The sequence below is a fragment of the Lygodium microphyllum genome, chromosome 28 (genome assembly GCF_053477565.2).
Source record: "Lygodium microphyllum isolate KBCC chromosome 28, Lygodium_microphyllum_v1.1.10, whole genome shotgun sequence".
Classification (NCBI taxonomy): domain Eukaryota; kingdom Viridiplantae; phylum Streptophyta; class Polypodiopsida; order Schizaeales; family Lygodiaceae; genus Lygodium; species Lygodium microphyllum.
The window spans coordinates 57,179,804-57,207,296 of NC_141162.1; the positions used below are offsets into that span (position 1 = coordinate 57,179,804).

General features: G+C 40.2%; 2 pseudogenes; both read right to left on the reverse strand.

Moving 5' to 3' along the window:
- Positions 1-5,127: 5,127 nt before the first annotated feature.
- Positions 5,128-6,824, reverse strand: LOC148011485 (18S ribosomal RNA; annotated as a pseudogene).
- A 19,138-nt stretch (positions 6,825-25,962) lies between these two features.
- LOC148011486 (importin subunit alpha pseudogene) lies at positions 25,963-26,962 on the reverse strand (annotated as a pseudogene).
- Positions 26,963-27,493: the final 531 nt, after the last annotated feature.

Here is a 27,493-nt window from a genome sequence, read left to right on the forward strand (position 1 = left end):
CGCTTTCTCCCACAGAGTGCCTCAGCTTGCCTATCCTTTTCCTTCTGCCTCTCCTACCCTTAAATCTCCCCTTTGACTCTTTCTATCTCATTATCTTGAACATGAGTAGAAGTACCAATTATGTGACAATTCAAAGATTTCTTTTTTTCAAACTATTCATTTTTTTATTTCCTTCGACCGAAACAATAATCCAATGAATTTAGACAAGGAGAATATATCGAGCATATTATATTTTCAATAGATTTACCTCTTGATACACGATCAGATATCCTTAATAAATTTTAAGAAATTATTATAAATTCTTTCTTCTATTTGATATAAATTATTTGTTGTATTTCTTAAATTATTCAAAGAATATCCATAAACATCAGAAACAGACCGCAGAGCTTAAGTAAGTCTTTGCTATACCTAAGTATTTTAAAGAAAATTTGAAAATATGGATCCATTGCTTAGAAATTTGAGAGAATATCAGACATTGAAGAACTCTTTCGACGCTCATCTTAATCATATTATATACCTTACTGAAAACGATAACAGCACGGGAAGGGAAGCTTTGGCGAGACCCTTAAATGAATTACATCAGATAATATTACCTAATCTAAGAGATTATTTATCCAAGGGTTCCCCTTATGCTTGTATTCGGTTGAAATAGAATCTGTACTGAACGGATGACTTGGGGAACAAAGTAAAGATAAAGGGATTGTACCCCCCATCCCATGCGAGTGGCAAAATTGGCGGGCTGATCTCGTTTAAGGTCCATGGAGGCCCACAATTCGGTAGCTAAGTCGACAAGCAAGCGACGCTGGTCTTCTTGTCGTAGATTCTTTTGATTAGAGATGGCCTTCTCAAGGGTTTGTGAAAGGAGGCGAAGGGAGACCAGAGCAGACTGGTCTAGGAAATACTTGAATATACCAAAACCACCTAGTCAAGTAGCAAAAAGTCCCATATGTCCTCCTAATAAGAAAAAAAGGGTAAAAAAAGAAGAAAAAGGTGAGAAAAAGCCTACTCAAAGCATGTACGAGATACAAGGAGGAGGGAGGGAACAAAGAGTCAAAAAGAGAGAGACCGAGGGATCGTGGCACTCTAGCTGGCCATGCCGATCCTGCCAATCCTGTCGATCCTGTTGATCTTTTCCTCGGATCTCGCTTTTTTTGTGTTTTTTTGTTTGTGTTTTTTGGGTCTATTTCTTCCTCTCCAATAAGATAGGCAATCCCAAAAACTCCAGGCTCCGAGCCCTCAAAAAAGAGTTTAGGTTGTTGAGCGTGTCCTCTCTTGTCTCTTCTCGTGTAAGAAAGAGTAGACCATCATTTTCTAGACTAATAGGTATCCCAAATCGATAGTTGAGTAGCTTTTCTACTATAAACATGAGAAGGACAAGCTCGTGAGAAGCCAATGCTCGGGAGGTCATCAGACCCTCGTGATAACTACTCCTTTTCCTACCCGAGATTGAGGCCCCATAATAGGGGAGCCTTCGGGTAGGCCAATAACTCCTCTCTCTCTGCCCTATCGAAGTTTGAAAAAGGGATAGCTCTTGCAGAAAGGGTGGCGCAATACCCGGTGCATGTCATCTCAAACTCCACCCCGGACAAATGCCCGCATGCTTCCTTGACTTTAGCTCGCAGGGTTCTCTCCCCTGTCAGGCTAGCTCCTTAAACCCGGATAAAGTAATAAAGGCTTAGGAATATCCTTTCCCCACTGGGAAAATACGTACTTCCAAAAGGAAGGAGAGTGGTAAGCTTCCCACGTATTAGGTGCCCGCGCCTTGCCCTAAGTCCAGCATAGATACTCGTGTGGCATGCAACCATAGCTAATTCCTCGAGAACTAGCTCTGGTGGCAGGGTAGTCTTCCCTAAAACCTCTTTCATGGTCCCCTTGAGGTCCCTCCTTAGCCATGATTGGAGCTATAATATCAACTATGCATAGAACTACGAAGGTTAAAAGGCAGGATGTGTTCCAACAGAATGCCATAGATTTCTGAGAAACTATCCACAAAATACGCTGAAACAAGCAAATATAAGACATTGTTGTTAAAGCTTCTATTGAAGGGGCAGGCTTTGCCTCCCCACGGGACTGTATGCATATAAACCAAAGAATTTAATGAATAACATGAATTCTCTTTCTTGCTGTCAGAAATTAATTAATATTTTATAAATATATAATTCTATCAAAATATATGATAAAGAATGGTCAGATGTTATTCATAATGTTTTTTGTCTTTTTCTTAACTATGAGAATATCATGGCTACTGGCCAACATTATCAAGGGATTAGAGAATGGCTTCAGTTTTGGCAAATGATCTAATAGTTAAGAAATTTGGCAATCAGAAATATTATAGAAGTAACTGCAGAAGATAAAAATAAAGCTAAAATCTTTGTTGATTGAAATGGTTTAGCTAGTGGGGTTCTCATGGATTCTGAATCTATTGAAAAGAGTTTACAAGTTGGTCATGTTATCAACCCGTCCCGAAATATCTTCTACGCGAATACAATTCTATTTATCAAAACACAACAGATTTATATGCAAAAATAGAGAAAATACCTATAGATATAATTCTCCTTGAGAATAATGAGTTAGGAATAGGAATTCGTCAAAACTTAACGGATATAAATACTTCACTCAGAGATTTAAGGGATTCTATTATACTTCATCTATATCGTGGATGACAGGTTTTTTCTAATTTTTGTAGTCGTGTCTGTTTGCTGTTCGTAGTGGCATATTTGCAACTTGTTTATTTTTTAATGTGATAACGGAGTTAACCCTTTGGGGTGGATAATTGACTTTATTTTACCTTTATTGTTTGTAGTTTTTTTGTATGAAATCCTTATTGGCCAGGAAAATCGGATGGTTTTGCTAACTAAAACCAATACCTTAACTTATAGACAAATATGCATTAACCCTTTAGCTTCTACGTTTCTAAGAAATAAAGCCAATAATATGGCAAAACGAAACCTCTTAACTTTCATGCCTAAAGGAATTGCGGAAAGGGACAAATTACACTTTTGGTAAATGATAACCCTTTGAAACAAATAATAGTCGTACAGAGCTGAAGTAAAAGGATTCGAACCTTTGCTTGTTGGTATCAAAAACCAATGCCTTACCACTTGGCGATACTCCATAGAAAGGTAACCCAAAAAAAAAGGCAAGGCCAGAGACGAAAAAATTGAGCTTCCATCACAAATATGGGCTTAGCAGGATTCGAACCTACAATATTGCCGTTATGAGTGGCACGTTTTAACCATTCAAACTATAAGCCCATAGCGCACTATCAATTCGATCAATTTGTCACAAGCAATGGAACGAACTTAAAGTCCTTTTCATAAACCAACTTCATAACCTATTTGGCTAGCTTTAATCATTAATACATGCTTTGTTGAGTAATCTTAGATAATAATATCAATGGTTTGTCTGCCATTCCTATAGCAGTTTAGGTAGCTTAGTTGGTTAGAGCAAAAGACTGAAAATCTTTAAGTAAGTGATTCGAGTCCGCTCCTAAGCGACTATGACCACTGAAATTAGATTCAACGCTAATGATACGCTAGACACAACCAGAACTTCAAATTATGGAACCAAAGTGACAAGACAGTATCTTTAACCATACCGACTTTAAGTTACTAATATGGCAACCAATAAATGGTTAAGATATGGAGCAGAGCCTAATTGTTTTTGTCATCATATGCTTTTATGTTCAAGCCAGTGGTTTCAACCGGAAAAGTGATTATTGGTCTCTTACGTGATTTAATAGAAATACTATTTGCTTTCCTTCTTAAAGGTCGCTAATAGCTTTTATGAAACAAAAGTATTGTTTCAAATAAGCTAGCTCAACAACAACTCCGCTATACTATAGCCATAAAAGTAATAATCCAGTATCCGTTGCTGTGACCAAGCTTAATATCTTTTAAGCCTATAAGCTCATAACTAATAAATGTCAATAAAGTTACATCGAAAAGGCCAACGCTAAGGAACTTCATTTCAATGTTAACAAACAATAAGGTTAAGAACCTTTTGTACACAGCTCGAAGCTATAATGGGTTACATCCTAAACAATGCTCTGTTTAATCAGCTGTCTAAATAAAGGCCCTAATCAACCGCTATCCTTTTATATACAGAAATAAAATATCGAAATGGCATACCCTATGTAATGCGAAATGACAAAACTTTTGGCTACGTTAGGACGGCATGTTTTCACCCGATCTATCTTTTATAGTCTAAATCATTGGTTTCTCTTATGCGTAGATCAGCTTTAAGGAATATCTGAAACGATTGTAACGGAAAGTAACACTCTTTTTTTTACACACACAGGAGTATCCCTTATTCATATCATTTCAACTTACTCTCTTTCACTTATCGGTCTTAATCTGGGTTAGGGAGTGCTTTTAAGGCCATAACGCCTTTTTCGTATCGCTTCCATATACGTGATTTTGACATACTTTATTGTTTCCCTTACCTAGTTATTTGAAAACTAATTTACCGAGCATGTGTAATAATAAGAGACAACAAATTCGTCAAAGCAAATACTCTTTTTTTCAAGTACGTAATAGTGGCTCCCCTTTGAGTTCGAGACCCTATTTCTACCACTTAATAGGTACCGTCTAGGTTTCACATTTTGGGAATGTTACGAGGTTTTCTTTGAGAGAAAATTTTAAGCTGCTTTGTTTCCTCTCAATTTGCCCCACGGTTACATGGAGGCAACCCATGGATAACTACAATGGGGGCAATTTTATTATAGCCTTATATGAAACTTACTATCGGAAATTCCTTATTTTATATAGTCATGCATGGATTAAGCAACTAGCCAATACTTTTTTTTCAGTGCCAGGATCCTAATTTCGCAGATGGCAGATCGTTTAACCATATGACATAGCCACATTATGTACATACTATAAAGCTCGTAGGCTAGCTTTCAGCCAACCCATTTGCGTAATGTGGGCTTTTTAAAAACTTATTTCTAGCAGGACTATCTGAATCTCCTTGGCAAGGTTCCTTCCTTGAGCTACAAACAATGGCCACAATGATTTCATAAAAAATGCCCTTTAGCTACTAGTAAAATATCATTAAAATAACAGATAAAAAATAGGCTAATTAACGTATATATGAGATTTTTAGCTTGTATCTTCATCTTTCTAGAAGAATCCATCCAGCCACAGGTTCCCCTACGACTACCATGTTACGACTTCACCTCAGTTTTACTGACCCAACCATAATATGTAGCGGAAATACCTTTAAAACTAAAGTGAATTACACTTAATGGAAGCATAATGCACTTTACTAATAAGTGATCCTTGCTCAATGCTTCAGGCGAAGCCAATTCCCAGGGTGTGACAGGCGGTGTGTACGGGGCTCGGGTACATATTCACCGCAGCATGCTGATCCGCGATTACTAGCGATTCCAACTTCATGTCCTCGAGTTGCAGAGAACAATCCGAACTTAGACAATCTTTACAGATTCGCTCCATCTTACGGCCTTGCTTCCCATTGTAATTGCCATTGTAGCACATGTGTAGCCCAGCTCATAAGGGCCATGCAGACTTGACGTTATCCCCATCTTCCTCCATAGTAAAACTACGGGCAGTTTTTCATGAGTGCAACACCCAATAAAAAGAATACCGTCGATCTCAAGCAACCATTGATCTGTACGGCTGCTGATGAAAGACGGCATGGATCCTTTGTAAACAGCATGTCTTAGCAACATGAAACAAGGGTTTCGCTCGTTATAGGAGTTAACCGAAAACGTCTCACGACACGAGCTGACGACAGCCATGCAGCACCTGTACGAATTTTTATCTTATCCCGTTAAGAACAAGTACACTAGTTCATATGTCAAATGTGCATACGCCAAGTGTTTCTATGTCAAGAGCTGGTAAGGTTTTGCGCGTTGTATCGAATTAAACCACATGCTCCACCGCTTGTACAAGTCCCCCGTCAATTCCTTTGAGTTTCAGTCTTGTGACCGTATTCCCCAGGCGGAGTGTTTAACGCGTTAGCTGAGCTTCCGATCCGCAGACCAAAAACGAACACTCATCGTTTACGGCATGGACTACCGGGGCATCTAATCCCGTTTGCTCCCCAAGCTTTCGCACCTTAGCATCAGCAGAGACCCAAAGAGCTGCCTTCGCTACTTCGGCGTTCCTTCGTGTATCTCCAGATTCTATCCCTACACACGAAATTTCACTCTTCTCTATCTCACTCAAGTAAATTGGTTTCGTAAGCATTCCGCCAGTTGGGCTGGCGTCTTTAACCTTCGACCTAACTTACCGCCTACGTGCCCTTTACGCCCAGTCATTCCGAATAACACTTGCCCCCCGGTCTTACCGCGGCTGCTGGCACGGAGTTAGTCGGGGCTTCTTCTTTAAGTTTTGTCACCATCGCACACTTGACGAAAGGGTTTTACAAGCGGTATTGCCATTCCTCGCGTTTGCGACGTTCTTCACTCACCCACGCGATATTGCTGGATCAAGCTTTCGCCCATTGTCCAAGACTCCCCACTGCTGCCTCTCGGCGGAGTCTGGGCCGTATCTCAGTCCCAGTGTGGCTGGTCATCCGAAAAGATCAGCTAAGCATCGTAGGCTTGGTTGGCCTTTACCCAACCAACTACCTAATACTACGTAGGCTCATCAAACAGCGCTTTATTATCTTCTCGCATAGCTTTATTGCTTGCGTTGCTTCGAGATCTAGCCCGAACTGTTTGGTAGATTCCTGCGCGTTACGCACCCGTTTGCTACTTTTTTTTCAATTATTCCATAAAACTGGAACAGAAATGGCATCCAACTTACATATTGTGTTAAGCATATCGCTAGCGTTCATTCTGGGCCAGGATCAAGCCCAATTTTTTAGTGAATTTCTGCCATATGAGGCAGGTTGATGATGATTTTTTAGTAAGTTATTAGCTTTTACTAACAACTGTAAGCGGAATGGCCACTGGCATCTTACAATCAGGATACCAAAGATTGTTATTATACAAGAATTCTTGTATCGCTCATGCAGATCTTCCATCTACCGGAAACCAAAGGATTCATTGCAGGAGACTAAAGTATGGCTGAAAATAGAAGGAATTGATGAGAAGCTAATGCTTTAGGTAAGTACGATAGTCATTACAACTGTTTTTATTGGTTTTTTAATGGCTTTTCTCCTTATTGGTTTTTGATATAGTCTCCTGAACTAGTGCTTTCCGCGGAACCAATGCATTTAAAAAACGATGTATTTACTTTCAAATAAGATTGACTATATGAAAGACATATTTGATATGATTTTATCATTGCCAGAACCTATGCATTTACCATAGATAATATATTTACTAAAACCAGAATCCATGCATTTATCAATAACATAGCCAATGCATTTACCGAAACCATAACCAATGTATTTGTCCCATTTAACTCTTATAAACAGTTTAATTAGAAACATCTTTTTTTATTAAAAAAGAAATATGGTACAATGCATTTATCGAAACCATAACCAATGCATTGGATCTTCTTCTTTTTCTTTAAAAACAAATGTTTTTTGGTTCTTTCTTATCCCTTTTTCACATTGTTATACATATCCATCAACAGCTTATTAGTAAGTATTATGAGATAGAGAAATAGTCCATCAACACATTGAACATTATGAAACAGTCCATTAACTTATTTATTGGTAAGATATAGAAACAGTCCATCAACATATAGACCATCATAGCCAGGATCAATTTCAATTTTTTTTAATTTTTCGATGAAGAGGTTTAGTTTGTCGAAATAGAATCTTTGCCTGGGGAGGTTAGCTTACTCCCCGTGCTTACAAAATGGAAAATTGAATAAATTTCGAAAAAGTAAAAAAAACCGCAACTAATAACATCACGATTCCAAAAATATAAACTTAAGACAGATCTAAAATAAATCCGAAATCTTACCATAAATGACAAACCCCATTACTCATATAATAAGACAAAGCTAAAAAAATGAAATTTACTAGGCCTAAGATAAACCAATGGAAATGCTTTCCAACGAAGAAGGCAGATTAATAATAACTTTCAAAAATAAGGCTAAAATGACCAACTTTCAAAAAAAAAAAACCAATTAACAATGCAACAGCCAAAAAAGTTCCAAAGATTGTATGAAGGATAAATAAGATCGAAGTAAGCTATGGCTTATAAATAATAATATGGGGTGATAAAGGTCGATCGATTTACATCCTATTGGCTTTGGTTCAAAAGGCTAAAACGCTTTAACACTTAAAAAAGGAACTTGCGTCGGCTTTGCCGACACAAAGTATGTGCTCAACATTCATGAAAATTACTCTGTCCATCGGAAACCAGCCAGATTACATTTTCGATTCCTGCATACGAATTCCTAAATAAATTCATTATCTACCTTATGCAAAAAAAAAAACAGATAGCATCTCGAAAATAAAGCAAATACGAAATTTCTATGATAACGCAAATAATTGCATAGTTGCTCTGGCTCTCAGACAGAAAGCAGCCAAGGTTAATACAATAGATTATTTTAATTAATAATGCTAACATTCCTTATCCATTTGATCGAATCCCAGCTATATCGCATTGATTATGTTTGTTTTCTGCGATCATAATATTTTTTATAGGTCTGGAGATCATAACAATTTTTATAGGTCTAGCAAGTGTCATAAAGCAGTAATCCGGCTAATTCATTTTATTTTGGGAAAGCGGGTGCCTTCGTGGTTAAGATTTTAGGGCGTCGAAACGGATTTTGGAACCTATTTACATTTTCTATGAAAGGAACGGTCAACGAGCCCGCCGGTATGGACGCCATTAAGAGGACCCCCAATAATTTATTGGGAACTGTACAAAGTATTTGAAAGACAGGGAAAAAGTACCATTCGGGTAATATTTCCAATGGAGTCGCAAAAGGATTTGTTGGTTCACCAATCATTGATGGTTCCGGAACCGCAAGACCCACAGTACATGCAAACGTCCCTAAAATGACTACTAGAAAAATATATAATGGGTCGAGTCCATTTATTAGCTTTTTCTAGTGCAGAAAACTTGTAATTCCTTACTATCTGGCATAATTGTCTTGTTTCATCCTGAATATGAAGTTAGTTGCAACAGGTTGCTGGAGGCAGCAAAAATAGTACAGGTTGCTAGGCTAAAGGATTGGTTCATTTTTTTTTTCAAGCCAATAAACTTATTTTTAGTGAAACTATTCATAATTCTGCGACTGGAGAGCAGCCAACAAAGAAAGATGGAGATCCGGCATTATAGCGTGTGATCCTCCTAACCCTAGATAAAAGGTGGAAAGCAAGGATAAAGTGCTTTAGTTAAGTGTCATTGCTTATGACGTTATTGCTGTAGCCTCAAGGAGGTTTGGCCATTGCTTCAACCTTCCCGAATTCCTGCAGATTCGGGTCGTTTTCCGCCACCGGAACGTCTTGAAATAATTCCCATATGGTGCGGGAGACTCAATTGATCTAGACTCAGAAGTTGGGATTTGACCCTTTCCATCGATCAGTTGGGCCAAAGCATTTACTGGCTTAAAGGCCTAAGAAAGAATTACTAACTGGTATTTGCGCAATTTTTCCCGTTGCTTTTACGGAACCCCCTTCCTGTATGGTCGAACCATCGTCCATCAGTACTTAGCCAACATTATCAGATTCTAAATTCAAAGCGATGCCTACTGTACCATCTTCAGATTCTACCAATTCTCCAGCCATTACTTTGTTCGAACCATGAATGCGGGCTATTCCATCTCCCACTTAAGGTACAGTGCCAGTATTAACAATTTCCATTTCTAGGGATCGGATGGGTCAAAAACAGCTAATTCGTATACAGCCATTGAACCCGCAATACTGGCCGAAAACGGCGAGCAGATAGTCTTTGATTCATAGCAGTGCAGCTCTTGACGTACGGGGCTTTCCCTTACTTTGTTTCCGGAGTACAGTAGCTAAAGAGTGCAGTATTTGACTATTTATTAGGCATTTCCTTCAACCCGAAAAGTGGCCATTGGTTCACGATACGAATACTGTTCTAGGGATGTCGCTAATAGTTTCTGCTAGACAAAAGTACTGTTTTGAACGGGATGGCTCAGCAGCAACTCCTGGTACTGTAGCCGTGGGAATGTCATCAGAAGCAGCTTTATTCTTGTTGCTCTCTTGATCAGTGACAATTGACTCCCCCCTAGACCTATGAGACTGTCGCCCCTTAAATCACCTCCTTGAGCTTATCTTCCTCCCTTTATCACGGAATCGACTTCTGTTGCACACATATGGTGAATCAACTCTGGGTCTTTCTCGACTTCCTTCACATCAACTTCCTCCTTCTATTCATGTAGCCATCATACACTCCATGAATGATGAGAGAGAACAAAATGTGAACATGATATCCCCCATAATTCAGCATAGAGGAGAACATATCATGTCCTCCCCTCCCGGTGGAAGCCATGTTGGTTCTTCTTAGTTATCATCCTCTCCTCCTTTTTCACTCTCTTCTACAATTGCATATCTCCTCCACACATGGTCCAAAAAACTTGTAGATTTTCTTATTAAAGCTAAGGATTTATTTAAGAAAAGCTATTCTCTCCTATCATTATCATGTCCCTCTAATCTTCCATTCATACTAGACTTGTAAAGTGAGGGATAAAAAGAATTCCAAAACCTGTGATTGTCATCTTTTTGTGAACCTCCTCTACCTGCATTCAAGCTTTTCCTAGAGTCATTGGCATTTCCTTTCGTCAAAACATCATTTCCCATGAATTTCTATGACAAGAGAAGAGTGTTTAAGACTCTTTATGAAGGGAGCATCTTGTAGTGGTATGCAATGTTCCTCTCATTTTGGAGCATTATGGCAGAAACATTTGTTTCATTTGAGCGTCATGAGATTCCACAAGTTATAGCATCATTGTCTGTGTTAACTGCCAGGAGACTACCACATAGAAATTCTAGCTTCAATTGATGTTAAACTTGACCACACGATATGGTGCCTGATTAGACTTTGTTGATACATTCAATTGTTGACTGAAAAAAGCATCCAAGTTCACACTTTGCTCTTGCTTTGAAAGTGGTACAACATCCATCACAATACAAATCACTTTTAATCTTAACTCATAAAACAAAAGGGAAACCATTTAACAAGAAAATGCAAGCCAATGTCCAAGTCTGTTGTGGGGTTCTGCAAGATTCAAATGTTTCTCCCATTTCTTTCCTTCACTCCCGTGCTAGCAAGAACCGTATTCAAAGAAGCTTCACTGTCATCACTTCCTGCCTTAATTCATGCATTCTACCCTTGTTGAGATATCGAGCTCCACTCGTGATACGCCAGGGTGACCGTTGTGTATTTATGTCACCGACTTGTCAGTTGCAGACGCGGTTGGTACACCGCCCCTGAATAATAGCTACATGATAGCTATCCTTATCTACTCTAGTTCGTGGCTCGGTTAGTATGCCACCTTAGTTAGTTGAGTTTGGTTGAGACCCATATCTAGGGTTCTTCTATTTCTTTGTACTTGAGTTCTTTTGGCTTACACAACTAAGAAGAGGAAAACTGTTTTCAGCCTCCACCCTTGTGTGTCTTCCCCCATTGTGCAAGCAAGAAAGCTTCAAGCGAGACTCCTTCCTTCTCTCCCACAATCTTGACATGGTATCAGAGCCTTGTTCGTGGTAAGGAGCTCAAGAAAGCAAGCCAAGCTCGCGGTGGTCTGGTAAGAGGAGCAGTGTTGCTTTCATTTTCTGTTTTGGGAGCAGATCTCTGCAGGTAGCACAACCGGAAATTGTAGGAGTGCATTGTCTCAGGTTGAGACGCCCTTCGCGGTGAAGCAAGAGGGTTGTATATGCTGCGGGAAAGGGCTTTAGCCCTTGGCGACCTTGTTTTTTTGATTTGAGGCCATTTCGGGGCCTGTTTTGCAGACGGAAGTTTTCTGCACGCACTCAGGAAAAGGCTCAGTTTTATGCTGTGCAGCCACTGTTCTACAGGTCGGTGAAAACTTACTGTAGAAATTGCATCGTATGCTTGTGCGCAGAGACATTGGGAGTTTCAGAATCATCCTTGGTTCCTGTTTATGCAAAATCGTCACTAGGAAGTGACTGTGTGGTCAAATACCACTTTCACCAGTTTTGCAGATTTGCCCTTGTGAGGGTGAAGCTGTGTTTTTTGCAGTAACAGAATTTCTTGCAGTATTCTGTAATGGCGTCTGATTCTCTTTCACAGATTGTCACTGAAAAGCTTGACAAGAACAACTTCCAGGCATGGAAGTTTAGAATGACGAATTTCCTTATGGGAAAAGGATATTGGGAATTTGTTGCAGGAAATGAAGAAGAACCAGTTCTTCCTGATGTTCCCAATCAACAGCAAATGCAGGCATTCAAAGCATGGCATGAGAGAGCCAGGAAAGTTATGTACTGGCTGTCTATCAGTATTTCAGACTCTATGATTGTGCATATTCAGGATGCAAGTACGCCAAAGGAGGCATGGGATACTTTGTCAAAAATGTACAGCACAAATACGCAAGCCAGGAAAATGCAGCTCAAGCAAGAGTTGCATAATGTGCAAAGAGAAAGTATGAGCATCAACGACTACCACATGAAGGTGAAGAAGATTGCAGATGCACTTGCTTCCATTGGGTCGCCAGTGGAAGATGATGATTTAGTTTCTGTGACCTTGAATGGTCTAGGAAAGGATTATGCGCAGTTTCGGACATCCATTTCCGTCCGTGAAAGATTTCCTGATTTTGAAGAGTTGATTGCTCTTCTAATTTCTGAGGAGCAGAGAAATGGTGGTGCATCTTCTTCAGGAGGAACTTCAAAAGAAGCTGTCTTCTACTCAAATGCTGGAAGAGGTAGAGGCAGAGGTAGAGGAGGCCGATTTGGAGGCCGTGGTAGAAATCAGAATATGCAGCAAACACAAGAAAACCAGTCCTATGGAGGAGGACGTGGTAACTCTAGAGGCAGGGGGAGCCAAAGAGGTCGTGGTGGATGGCAAAGAGGCCAAAATGCAAACAGTAATGTTGAATGCTACTATTGTGGTAAAATGGGTCATATGGCTAAAGACTGCTATAAAAAGCAGAATGACATCATGAATGGAAAACTGCAACAAGGAAATTATGCATCTTCTAGTAGACAGGGTGATGACAGAAATGAGCATTTGTTTATGGTGCAGCACATAAACAATTCTGTGACAAATGCAGAAGAAAGCAACGATGTGTGGTATGTTGACTCAGGTGCATCAAACCACATGACAGGTCATGCAGAATGGATGGAGGATGCAAGGAAAATGGAAAAACCAGGATTTGTGGAGACTGGTGATGATACTGCACATCCGATTGTGCAGATTGGAAAAATTCCTTTGTCTATGCAGGATGGGAAAAAGAAATACCTGTCCGATGTATTTCATGTCCCGAATATCACCAAGAATCTGGTTTCTGTTGGTCAAATGGTTGAACAGGGCTTGCAGGTCAGATTTAATCCTCATGGATGCTTTGTTGAGGATATGAAAAATAAAGGTCGCTTGATAGCAAAAGGAAAGAAGAAGGGCAGAATGTTTACATTGGATGCAGACATGTCTGAATTGAGTGCAGCAATGTTTGCACATGGGACCGGTGTAGTTGCAGATATTGATATCTGGCATAAACGCATTGGTCATGTTAATGTACAGCGACTTAAATCAATGCAGGCCCAAAATATTGTTGCAGGATTGCCTAAATTCAAGGTTGTAGAAATGCATAAGGTATGTGAAGCCTGTCAGTTTGGAAAACAGGCAAGGAAACCATTTCCTAGACATGTTCAAGAGAGTGAGAAGCCATTGGAATTAATCCACACTGATGTGTGGACTACTAAAGCTGCATCTCTTGGAGGCTGTCATTATTTTGTCACTTTTATTGATGACTATAGCAGAAAAGTTTGGGTGTATTTTATGAAAAAGAAAAGTGAAGTTTTTGGGCATTTCAAAACCCTTAAAGCTATGGCTGAAAAAGAAACAGGTCTGCAAATAAAATGTCTAAGGTCAGATGGAGGGGGAGAGTACCTCTCAAATGAGTTTGCAAAGTTCTTGCAGGAGCATGGCATAAAGCAGCAATATTCATGCAGTTATACCCACAACAAAATGGAATTGCAGAAAGGAAAAACAGGCATATTGGAGAGGTATCTCGTGCCATGCTCAATGAAAAAGACTTGCCAGAATTTTATTGGGCTGAAGCAGTTGCTACAGCAGTCTACATAATGAACAGGACTCCCACTGCAGCAATACATGGAATGACTCCAGAGGAGAGGTATACTGGTAGGAAACCAGATATTTCTCATTTGAAAATTTTTGGTTGCATTGCCTATGTACATGTGCCAGATGAGTTGAGATCCAAGTTGGATCCAAAAGCTGAGAAGTGCATCTTTATTGGTTATTCTCTGCAGCAAAAAGGGTATAGATGCTATAACCCTTCTACTCGTAAGTTTACAGTGAGCAGAGATGTTGTTTTTGATGAGATGAGTAGCTGGTATAAACCAGTAAATGTGATTGATGATGTAGATGCACAAAATGGTAATGCTGCACAGAATTCACAGCAGCAGTCACAAAATATTAGTGGACCTAGAGCGTCCTCTAGCAGTGGTTCACATTCTTCGCCATGGACAGGCAGATTGAGATCAGGAGAATCTTCTCAAAGTAATGCAGATAGTGGTATGCATGTATCACGAAAAGGAAAAGAGAAGGTTGATCAGCCCATGTTTGATGTGAATGTAGGTCACTCTTATGTGGATGGTGAATCCAGTGGCTCAGAACAGAGCATTGATGATGAGTTGGGTATTCCTTCTATTGTTACACCTGGAGTAAGGAAGACCAGGGATGTTTTGAGAGCACCTGGGAGTGAACCTACTTTGCGCAGGTCTACGAGAGCTAGGTATCCTGTGGATAGGCTAAAATATGATGGATTTACAGCCATTCACTATGCATATATGGTCAAAGTGATACAGGAACCAGAACCCACTTCTTTTGAGGAAGCCATGGGAAAAGAAAAATGGGAGAAAGCCATGGATGAAGAAATGGATGCCTTGGAAGCAAATGCTACATGGGAGTTAGTACCTTTGCCTAAAGGTAAGAATGCAATTGGATGTAAGTGGGTTTATAAGGTGAAGCACAATGCAGATGGTTCTATGAATAGATACAAGGCAAGATTAGTAGTCAAGGGGTATGCACAAACATATGGCATTGACTATGAAGAAACATTCAGTCCAGTTGCAAGGATGGCAACTGTAAGAGCAGTCATTGCTATGGCTGCATCAAAGGGATGGTCTTTACATCAGATGGATGTAAAGAATGCCTTCTTGCATGGTGATTTGCAAGAAGAGGTCTATATGGAGCAGCCACCAGGTTATGTGCATGCTGTTCATCCTGAGTTTGTTTGCAGGTTGAAGAAAGCCTTGTATGGCTTGAAGCAAGCACCTAGAGCATGGTCTGACAAGATAGGACAGTATCTTGTCACTATTGGCTTTCAGATTTCCAAGGCAGATTTCTCACTTTATGTGAGAAAAACAGAGAAAGGTATTATGCTACTTGTCATTTATGTTGATGATTTGATTATGACAGGTGACAGTGATGAAGATATCCTTCATGTGAAAATGCTATTGAAGCAGAAGTTTGAGATGAAGGATTTGGGAGAGCTGCGTTATTTCTTGGGCATTGAGGTGATTAGATCACCAAGTGGGATACAGCTCTTGCAGAGGCAGTATGGATTGGACATGCTGTCCAAATATGGGATGACAGGCTGTAAGCCTATTTCAGTTCCTTTGGAGCAGAATGTGAAGCTGAGCACAGATGCAGGTGAGCTTCTAGAAGACCCTACTATGTACAGACGCATAGTAGGAAGTTTGATTTATATGACTATTACCAGGCCAGATTTGAGTTATGCTGTTGGATTGGTAAGTCAGTTTATGCAGGCTCCAAGGAAACCACATTTGGATGCGGCTAGACGCATACTCAGGTATGTGAAGTCCACATTGCAGTATGGACTATTTTATGAGACTGGGGTTCAGATACAGTTGCATGGATACACTGATGCTGATTGGGCTGGTAGTATTTCTGATAGACGATCTACCAGTGGATATGTATTCTCTTTTGGGAGTGCTGCACTCACTTGGAGCAGCAAGAAACAGCCTACAGTTGCCTTGTCGAGCACAGAGGCTGAGTACAGGGGTGCAGCAATGGCTGCATGTGAGGTAGCTTGGTTGCATAAGCTACTTTATGATATGCATCAGTCTACAGATGGACCAGTTGTCATTTATTGTGACAACATGAGTAGTATACACTTGGCAAATAACCCAGTCTATCATGCTAGAACAAAGCACATTGAGGTGCATTATCACTATGTGCGAGAGAGGGTTTTACTAGGTCTTATTGATCTAGTTTATGTCAGCACAGAGGATCAGGTAGCTGACATATTTACGAAGGCATTGGGCGCAGAGAAGCTGCGCAAGTTCAGAGACCTGCTTGGTGTGCAGGAATTGGGATTGAGCTCGAGGGGGAGTGTTGAGATATCGAGCTCCACTCGTGATACGCCAGGGTGACCGTTGTGTATTTATGTCACCGACTTGTCAGTTGCAGACGCGGTTGGTACACCGCCCCTGAATAATAGCTACATGATAGCTATCCTTATCTACTCTAGTTCGTGGCTCGGTTAGTATGCCACCTTAGTTAGTTGAGTTTGGTTGAGACCCATATCTAGGGTTCTTCTATTTCTTTGTACTTGAGTTCTTTTGGCTTACACAACTAAGAAGAGGAAAACTGTTTTCAGCCTCCACCCTTGTGTGTCTTCCCCCATTGTGCAAGCAAGAAAGCTTCAAGCGAGACTCCTTCCTTCTCTCCCACAATCTTGACAACCCTAACAAGAAAATATGCTTTGAAATAGAACTTCGTGTTAGATCCATGCGATGCAATCAATCAAACAATGTCCACACAAAAATTATGAATGCATTGAAAAGAATGTGCCTAGCCTAACTACATGTGCTCATGCATCATGCAAAATGCAAACACAAAAGACATACACAATGGAAAACAAATTCCTAATGATGCCAATTAATGTTTTCAAATTCTTAGAAAAAAACTCTGCCCTTAGGTTTGCAGTGGTGGACGTGTAGTGTCATGACATCCAGACAGATTGAGGATTCTCGTCTCGCGGTTCAATTGCCAGAAGGCACTAGCGGGCCCCCATTTTTATTGGAGATCACAAGCACGAAGAAAGAAAACACTCAAAGAACTCAAAACGATTTGATTCACAAAAGTTGTTTACCCAAATTCCAATTTGTCCGGCTACTCAATGCTAGGAACAAATTCTAAATGCAATTCAGAGTTGTAGTCACACTCCATGATGTGCGCTCCAACTCTTTGACTACAGTGCACATATCATAGTAGTCCACTGTAGTCACACGATTATCGTGCTTCAACTTGAAGCCTTTTTTATTGCAACAACTCTTGAAGCATTCAAATCTATTTTATTCCCTGATTACTGCCATGACAATGTTTGGATTTCCATGTTTTTGAAGTTTCTTGTCCCATAGGTTGCAAAAAAAAAACTACTAGCTAGTTGATGCCTTCATGATTCAATGAATGCATGATGCTTATGGGGCACGAGGATGCATGAGCCTCTTGTTGTTTCAAATGAACATCACACACATGGCAGAGTTGCAAAACTGTTATTACACCACATCCTGCATAGACCATCTATCTGCTTGCCTTCTGATCAACCAATTAAACTAGTTTGACTGGACCCATTCAGTTCTCTAGGCATGAGGCTGGATACAAACCAACAAAGGCACCTATCATCAGTGCTAAATTCGGAGCTTCTCCTTTAAGTGTTAATGGTGTTCGTGCTTTTGGTCTCAGTGAACAGACAATAACTATTACATGTCCATCGCCACATCAATCTTTGGTTTCCCATTTGATGTATTCTGGAGCCCTCTGCTTCCATTGTAGCCTTCCACCCTCTCGAGCTCATGTCAGCTTCTTCTTCTTTTTCTCTGATCTTCAAACTTTGGCTTTTAGCTTTGTCTTCTCACTAACGTAGAGGATGTGTTCTTGTTTGCTAAAAAGAAAATTTCTTTTTCTTTGTTTTGATTGTGTGCAGGCTTCTCGGTGAGATTTCTTTTCAAAGTCTGCTATCCTTTCCCTTCTTCAATTCCAATAATATCAGTCATGCATTGGCTATTGACCACAGAATGCTGATTGAAACTCCTCTCATTCATCTGCCAATGATGTAGCACTATGATCATAACCTGCAGGACTTCAACTACTTGGACTTTGGTCATAGCCATAGCTTGGACTATATCAACAATGAGGAAGAGGGTTATGAGTATGTGCTCAACCTCCAGTTCCTAGAAATAAGTAGACGACTCCAATACTTCAACTTCAACATCATCGAATTACATAATTCAATGTGACGATAACACAAACTCGTGGAGTTTTCCAAATTAATTCTTGGTAGCTAAGCTCCACTCAGGGCACCATAATTTCATGCTCGATGACCACCCTTCCAATGTTGTCCTCTACGTGAGGGAGAAAATAGAAAGAAAGCTACCCTTCCTTTTTAGTGCTGATCTTCCTTTTTTTTAAAAATCCTCCTCGTCCTACCCAAAACCTTGTCGAGCATTTTTAAAACAAGATAGAGGTGGCACATCTAAAAGTAAGATAACTTTGACATCACCTCGAAGAACCCCTGCTTCAATGGAAGCGCCCATGGCAATAGCTTCATCCACCATTAACATTTTTGTTTGGATCTTTACTAGATATATTGGCTACAAAATCACAAACCCTAGGCATTTGGGTCACTTCCCCAACAAAGAGTACTTCATCTAGCTCACTAGGTTTCAACCCTCCTTTTGCTAGACAATCATTGCATAGTTTGCGAGTTCTTTCAATCAGGTCCATCACCAGGGCCTCAAAAGATTGGATCATGTTAGGGTGAGGTTGAAATGCTTCGGACTAGTTGCATGAGCCATAAGAAAGGGAAATTGTATGTCTGTTTTCATGGAAGTAGAGAGCTCAACTTTACCTTTTTCAGTAGCCTCACACAACCTTTGAAGAGCAAGGTTATCTTTTGTGATGACCATGCATTCTTGCTTGTTGAACTCTTGAATAAAATGCTTAATCAGTGCATTGTTGAAATATTCACCACCAAGGAAAATGCCACCATTGTTGGCTTTCACCTCAAACACACATTCCAGCATCTCCAAAATAGAGACATCAAAAGTGCCACAAGCTTTCAAGCTGCAGACAAATGTGGTAACACGCATAGTAAGACCTCTCAAGGTCCATTTCATGCAGAAGACAATTCAATGCTTCCTTTTTAAGCCCATGTTCAACATATCATGCATTCAGTGCATTCCATGCAATTCCATCTAGATCTACATAGACCTCTCTTCCAATCCTCTCTTTCATTAGTTCCAAATGAAGTTGCTAGCTTGTGAGCTTCATTTCTTTGAAACACATCAATGCTTCTTCACAAAATCCATGTTCAGCGTATGCTGTGGTGAATGCATTCCACGAACTTTCAATTTTCATAGGAATCCTATCAAACACTTGCAATGTTTCTGCAAGAAATTGGCATTTACCACACATGTCCACAATTGTGTTGGCCACAAAAAGCTCTATTTCCAAACCAGGTTTCTTCGTTTTAACATGTAAAAGATAGCATGTCTCTAAATATTTTGTAACACCAACAACTTTTAAGAACAAATGAGAAAAGTGACAAAATCAGGATACTCCAAAGTGGCTTCACAGTAGTGGACGCACATCATCAAGACAATGTAGCAGTTGTTGATACACTACACTCAGGGTTCATCTCCTGATTTTTCCAAATATTTCCATGCCATGGGTTAGATTTATGAACGTTTTTGCACCATCATTGAGCACTAGCACAACATGAGGTGGCCCACTATAGCTATATACAGTAAATGTTAGCTGCACATGCACTTGAGAGAGCACCTTTCATTGAGCACTCATTGTTTCTTGCACGCACGAGAGTTAGGATATTCATCGCTAGATTAGGAGATTTGGTTAAGTGGTAAGGTAGTTGGGTGAGTTTGAGGGTCATGAAGGATGCCAGCAATTGCGATATGGGTGGTTTTCTTGATCGACATCTTGAGGACCATCATTTCTTGAGCGATTGTGAGAATTTGGGTGGGTGGAGTGGAGTACAATATTTTCTTGCTGAGTGTTGAGAGGTGAGGGTAAGGATCTTAAATAATCAAGGAATTGTGTTTGGATGGTCCTTTTTCTCTGAGCTTTTTCAAAACTAATTTTGCATGGTGCTCATGCTCCTTTGGATCTTTTGAGAATATCAAGATATCATCCAAGTATATTACTATAAAATGATATGGATACTCTTGGAAGATATCATTTATCATATGTTGGAACACTACAAGAACATTGTGAGACCTAATGGCATAACAACATACTCCAAGTGACCATACGTTGTGTGGAAGGTTGTCTTCCATTCGTCCCCTTCTATGATCCGTGCAAGATTGTAAGCCTCTCATAGATGAATCTTTGTGAAGTTCTAGGATTTTCCAAGGCGTTCCAAAAGCTCTAGTATCAAAACAAAAAATTGCATCGATCCTTGACTATTATCTTGTTGAGTTGTCGATAAACCACAAACATTCAAAGCGACTCGTATTTCTTCTTCATGAATAGAATTGGGGCTCTACCACGAGACTTTGAGTGCCTAATGAACCCCTTGGCTAATTTCTCGTAAATGTTCTTGTGTAGTTCATCAGGAAATAGCCTATAGATGGATCCATAAGGTAGTTGAGTCCCCCTCATGGAGTTCAAAAGAACAATCATATGGTCGGTGTTCGAGCAAGAGATCTACATTCTTTTTTTCAAAGACATCTTGAAATTCTTGATAATGGCTTGGTAGCTTCACTTATCCTTACTAGATTCTTGAGCTAGTATATAGTATATCATGTAGGTCGGTTCTTGCCTTACTGTGTGCATAAAGGTTTTGGCTCCTAGATATACTGACTTTCCCTCATTTTCATTACGTGTAATCTTTTGCTTAACCCAATCAATTTTTGGGTTGTGTTTCTTTAGCCAAGGCATCCCAAGGATGATTGGATTTGTGGGACTGGATATGATATTAAAGCATACACGAGATTTATGATCACCAAGAGTTACCATGAGTAGTCAGGTTTCCTTGGTAATATCTCGAGATGCTATAGGTCTTCCATCCATGACTTTAGCTGGTGCATGATTAGTCTTTTGGAGTACTAGAATCTGGTATCTATTCACTAAGCCATCACCAATGAAACATGTGTAAGCCTAGAAGTCGAGAAGGCTTTGAGGAAAAGGGTCTTTCTTGGCAAGATCATCTAGACTGTGACAAGGAAAGTTTCCATGGATGTGGTTGGGATCAAGAGACCCTTTCTTATATCAAGGTCTGGTTGTATGGTCTCATTCACACCTCGACATCCTCATTTTCCTTCTCGAGGATGGTTGCAAAAACTCTTGAGGTTCTTTCCCTCTTATTTAGGAAATTTAGGCAATGTATCTAGGGTTTCACAATATAGGCGTAGATGATTCTCTCTTCATCTTTGCTTTTCTTATGGGGTCAAGGGCTAGAATCTAGTATTATCTATTTCCATTGGTTCAAGCTTGATTTCTTCTCTGATTGGGACTGGGTTCTATTGGCAAGGGATTAATACTTCTTGATTTTCTTGCTTCCTCTCGAACAGTCTATTATCACATTGGATGGCTTCTTGGATGGCTTCCATGATGATATAATCATTGAGTGTTCTTGCCTCAGGCATAGTGAGCATGAGGTCCTTGATGTTATCTCAAATACCCCATCTAAATTGGCTGATGAAATACTCCTCATACCAAGTGAGGTCATAGATTAATTGCATAAATTAATATGCATAAGTAGAGGCAGGCAGTTACCTTGTCATAGTTTATGAAGTTTCGTTTATACTACTCAACTGGTGTTTGCATCTCCAAATGTGGAAGTAAGCTTGCAAGAAATGGCCCATAGTTATGAAGTACTAGCATATTCTTTTCCAAGATTGAGGTGCACCATGATAAATTTTGAGCACAAAGAAAAATCCCAATTAATCCCACCTTGGAAGTATCATCTGGATACCTATCCAATTGCATGCAGATACAGAGCTTTACTTGTTGTATGAATCTCCTGAACTTTGAATGACTACCATTGAACTTCTCTAACATGCTAATCTTGGTTTCTCTTGTTGGGGGTTGATAAACATGCAGAATCATTTGATCACTTATTCTGCTATTTTGTAAGTCTCACATCTGGTATTGCATCTCTTGAAGTGCAGGGCCTAGTTGTATAAGATGTTCTATTTGAAGTTGTGCTTATTGTTCATTCAAGCCTTTAATTTGTTATTGGAGGTTTTGAAGGGAGGTCACCATTCTTTCAAGGGTCACCTACATGGTGCTCAATAGGGCTAGAAAGTAGTCTTGCCAAATTATTACGGGAGTACTAGATTTTTCTTGAGAGACTAGACTAGATGTGAGATTTGATTTCAAGATAATCCCACATAGGGGCACAAGTACAATGATAACAAGATACAAAAAATCCCACAATCCGGGACCATAGGTATAGACAATAGGACTCGATAGGATATGAAGGATCTCGGAATCCGCGATGATAGGTATGGATACAAGATATCAGAATTACAAGATCTTCCTTGACAAAGATGAACAAGATACAAGATAGTTTATACTATGAGACTACAAGGTGACAAGAAAAAATGAGTATAATGGAAGATAAGACAAGGCTAGATACCATGACTAGATAAGAACTAGAATTGGGACTCAAAGTTACTTATTTGGAGGTCTCGACTCCTTGAGATCCCAAGACTGGCATTGGTAACACTAAGGAGCTCTATGGCTAGCCCCTCCTTGAGCCCTCCTTTTATAGGTGTTGGAGCATGGGTAAAGATCTTATAGAAATTTTCATGATGACATCATCGATGATGCAAACAATGATGTGTCGTATCTTCTAGAAGACTCTATGATGAGATGGAAAGGGTGGGTTTGCATGGTTGGCTTGAGGATGTCCTATTAAGGGTGCATTCACATGGGGTGTGGATTCATAAGGCATGAGTAATAAATAATCCGTACAATTGATAATGACATGTTTGTGACATATTATCAAATATTTTTATTCACATATCAATAGCATTTTGTATTACATGCACAACTACCCTCATTCAACATTCCTTGTAGTAATTGAACATCCAGAGACTAGTCAATTGATGAATTAATATATCCATAACACTCAATCCATGCATTTATTGTATCCATACATTAGTTCAATTATCGCATGTACCGTAACCTCTTTATACAACATTTATCCTAGTGATTAAACATATATCAATTAGTCAATCCATCGATCAGTGAATGCATATATCAATTTTGTATTTTTTGTAAATTCTACATATACACTATACTTTTCACGACGTTATATTTAGACATTGATTTCTATCTTTTCGATATAAAAAACATAATAGTCATCTGAGTGTATCCCTATCAATGTGGTATGGTTGTCATATTGATTGGCACGAGATTAATAGAATAGTTACGACATTATATGAGATGTGTGACCACGGGTAATAAAAAAACGATTAAAAATCTTTTCTTTAATCAAAGCTCGCTCGCGGGCTCTCTCTCTCTCTCTCTCATATCACGGGAGATGCCTATAAAACGGCCGGAGCCTGCACGCTCCGAAACAATATACCGCGTCTCTCTCTCTCTCTCTCTCTCTCTCTCTCTCTCTCTCTCTCTCTCTCTCTGCGCGCGCGCGCGTACACCGGCGAAGATGGCAGCCAAGATTACTTTTGGCCGTGGCTGTGTACTGCTTGTAGTGGTAGCAGTTGCCGCGAGTATGGCGTGTGTGGCTGAGGCGAGCTGCCGGGTGGAGAACAAGTCAGGGCTGCCGGTGGTGCTGCTGCCGGTAGGGGTGGAGGTGAGCATCGAGGTGGCGGTGGGGGCTTCGGTGGAGGTGCCACCAGCCCAGCAGAAATGCTACCTCAAGAACCCCTCCTCCGGCCACCAGGTCGGCCCCCTCGACCTCCTGGACGGCACGATCGTCGCCATCATTGACGGCACCGTCAGCGGCACCGTCAGCGCCCACGTCGCTGCCTTTATCCATGGCGTCTTCACCCTCGGCGCCAGCCTTGCCACCAACGTCTAACTCAGTAGGTAGCAAGAATTATTAGCGCCATAAATTACAAGCCGTATTATGTATTACTAATAAGCCATAAATTACAAGCCGTATTACTAATAAGCGAGCGAAAGAGGCTGCTCCACTCCATGCAGGGCTTGAGTAATATATATCCCATCTGTGGGTACCCTCCCACCTTTGTTCAAACTTGTAGATTTTTGTAACATCACATAGCCACTTTGATGACCAAGTTCTATAACCTAGAAAGGACATCATCTTAACAAGCTTCATCAATAAGATTTTACCTTAGCAATGTTTTCTTACTTTTCTAGTTAAAGAATGAAAAATAGTAAAACATTTGATTCTTGAGTGATGTATAAGAACATGGAGATGAATGAGCATATCAATACACTACAATAAAAAAGCTCCATAGGCGCGCTTGTAGACGCAATATTTGAACTGTGTTAAAAAATGTCGGGTGTGTTTATTACCGCATCTAAAATTTTGCGTCTAAAAGGGCACTTATAGTGAAACTTACACGCCCATATAGACGCGCCTATTGATGCGCTCTGTAAATATATATTCATATTTATAAAAAATTGGATATATTCATATTATGCGTCTATACACGCGTGTAACTGCGCGTCTAAAAAAGCGTTTACTCTGCAAGTTTTTGACGAGAATAGACACGCATTTTTCCTGCAATTTAGACTCGTTGGTAGACGTGCAAAACAGAGGTATGAAAAAAAAAACAAAGAGCATGTGGCTTGCTCTCTGTTTTTTTTTCCCCCCATCAACATCAAATTGTATGCTTAGGGAAAACAGAGAAAGATTATTTCTAATATTTTTGTACTGAAAACAAAACACTGTATGTAGAACACGAAATTTCATATATATAGATGAAACATTTTTACATGATGAGTTCTAGTGCTTGTGACCTCAAGCATGGTCATGATCGCAAGCACTAGCTGAAAGTAATACATATAAAAAATGAAAACTACAAGCCAAGGGGAGACATACATGCATGGGGCTCCTCTACGTCTCCTCAAAAGAGGCATCATCAGGCTAACACCACCGCTGTCTGTGCCGCTACCGCTGCCGCCACTGCTGCTGCTAGTCCCCCCTTCGCTATCCTCAACTGCATCAGGGTTCGCCTACAGAAAGGATTAAGGTATATAAATACCATTACAAACAATAAATTAGAGTTACCTATACTTTTCATGTAAAAAATAAAACATACCTCTTCTCGTTGTGGAATCCTCATGGCACGATTATATTGCTCCTTCGTGATGAGTCCCTCCTCATAGAAATGCTACCAAGTGGGCGCCCGATGTCGAAGGGTTTTTGAAAGCAAAGTCGCAACCACAGAGGTTCTTGAGAAATTTCAAGACAGAAGATCAATCGAAGCAAATAATCAAGACAAATATGATGCCAAGTAACATTTGTATTACTGCCAAGTTATCTCTGAGCATAGAGAAACATCATAACAAACCACATATGATCTATGCAATTGACCCATGCCATGTATACAAGCTCTTATTAGAGTCCAAGCTTATGAGAAGCAAGATTTCAAATGCACACAATTGACAACAGTTTCTGCATGCTTTGCATCATCTATATGTGATTGCAACAGTTGACAAATTTGTTCCACCCTCTCATGAGCAGTATGAAAACTGAGAATAGCTCTTCAAATCATGATTGTTTCCCTCAATACACCAATTGATTGTTGCACTTCATTTGATGGTTTGTAGATGTCACTCACTATTGTATCACTACGAAATTTGATGCCTTCTGAGACAAGACTTGCACAGACTGTTGCTAATTGAGCAAGACTGAGGTCAAACAGTGTTAGAAAAAGCTAGAGCTAACCATAACTCATTAACTCTCCCGAAAGCAGCTGTAATTTATCAGAAGCAACGTTCTCATCTTCCTCCTCATCCAGTCAGTATGTTTCCAAGAGCTTCACTGCCTTCTCATAAATGTCAGAATTGTCATGGGTCTGTAAAGTCTCAATCTTTTCAATGCCTTCTGCTTCATCAATATACTGAGCATACAAATTGATGCCACCTGTATTACCAAGGTCCTTCTCGGCTTCCCCAACCCTCAATATGTTTTCTAATCCTTCCAAACACACCGTCACAATTCGAGGATTCGAACAGGTCAATAGATCACACAATGGCTTGATCCAACCTTGGCTTATAAGGTACTTTATCTGTTCGTGTGTACCACCCGATGTAGCATTTGATATAGCCCAAGCTGCCTCTTTTTTAATCTCAAATTCTGCTATACCAAGCAATGATACAAGAGAAGGGATGATGTTTGCATCAATAACGGCCTGGATTTTCTCTTTGTTCCTAGCAGTTATATTTGATATGGTCCAACGTGCTTCCTTTTTTATGCTTCTTTTGTGGTTGTAAGTGAGCAAATTTAGAAGGCAGGAAAGTACATTGTGGTTGAGAAGATACTGTGTCTGTGCATCATCCCCTGTGACAATATTGCCCACTGTTTGTAACACAGGGATTAGGACCAATGGAGATGGATGCAGAAGTAATGCAACAAGCCTCGGGCAAACACCAGCTTCTATAACCACCTGAATTTTATCATTTGTGCCATCAGAGAGGTCTCTCCAGAGGTATTATTCAAGCCAAAACTTTTAAGGTCAAATTCGATATGACAAACATCTTTGTCATCTGCATTTTCTGTAAGTCGTTTATTGCATATCATACGAGCCAGAAAGGGTTTTTGTGGACCAATAATCGAAGGATCATCTCGTTCTACAGTATCAATCGGTCCATACGTTCCACACATATTGTCTTCTCCGTGATATCCCTTGGTCGTATCAGCTTGTAGTCAAGCAGCACCATGAAAGGCCTCCAAAACAAAAGGATCATCGCATCGACTTCATGGGTCAACTTGATTGAGCTCTTCTGCTGTATGGCTGCAGGATGTCCTATTGCAGTTGATTTTGTGCTTCTCTCCTTTCTTTAATCACATATCAATGATGTCGATGCTAGTTGCTGCCATATGTACTAATAAGAATGCTCTCTATGCCATAGAAGTAAGGACTCGCTGTAGCAGTTTCAAAGGGCATGATCATCATGATAGTCGAGCACAGCCTCCCTCTTACTCCATCGAACGTCCGTTGAATTCGTTGACGGCAGCCCCTCCATCGTTTCCCGTCTATCTTCAGCTTCTCTTTCGTCACCTAGAGCTCGCTGATGCTTCCAGTCCTCTTCTCGTTCCTGCCATCCTCTCCTTCGTTGTCATCGCTACAGCTTTGTCTTTGTCATCTCCATGTCTGTCTTCTGCCTTGCTCCAGCTTCACCGTCTCCTTTGTCCGCGACTGACTGTTGTGTTCAATCCCCTCTCGTATTGCAGCAGCTTTGTCGCTCCTC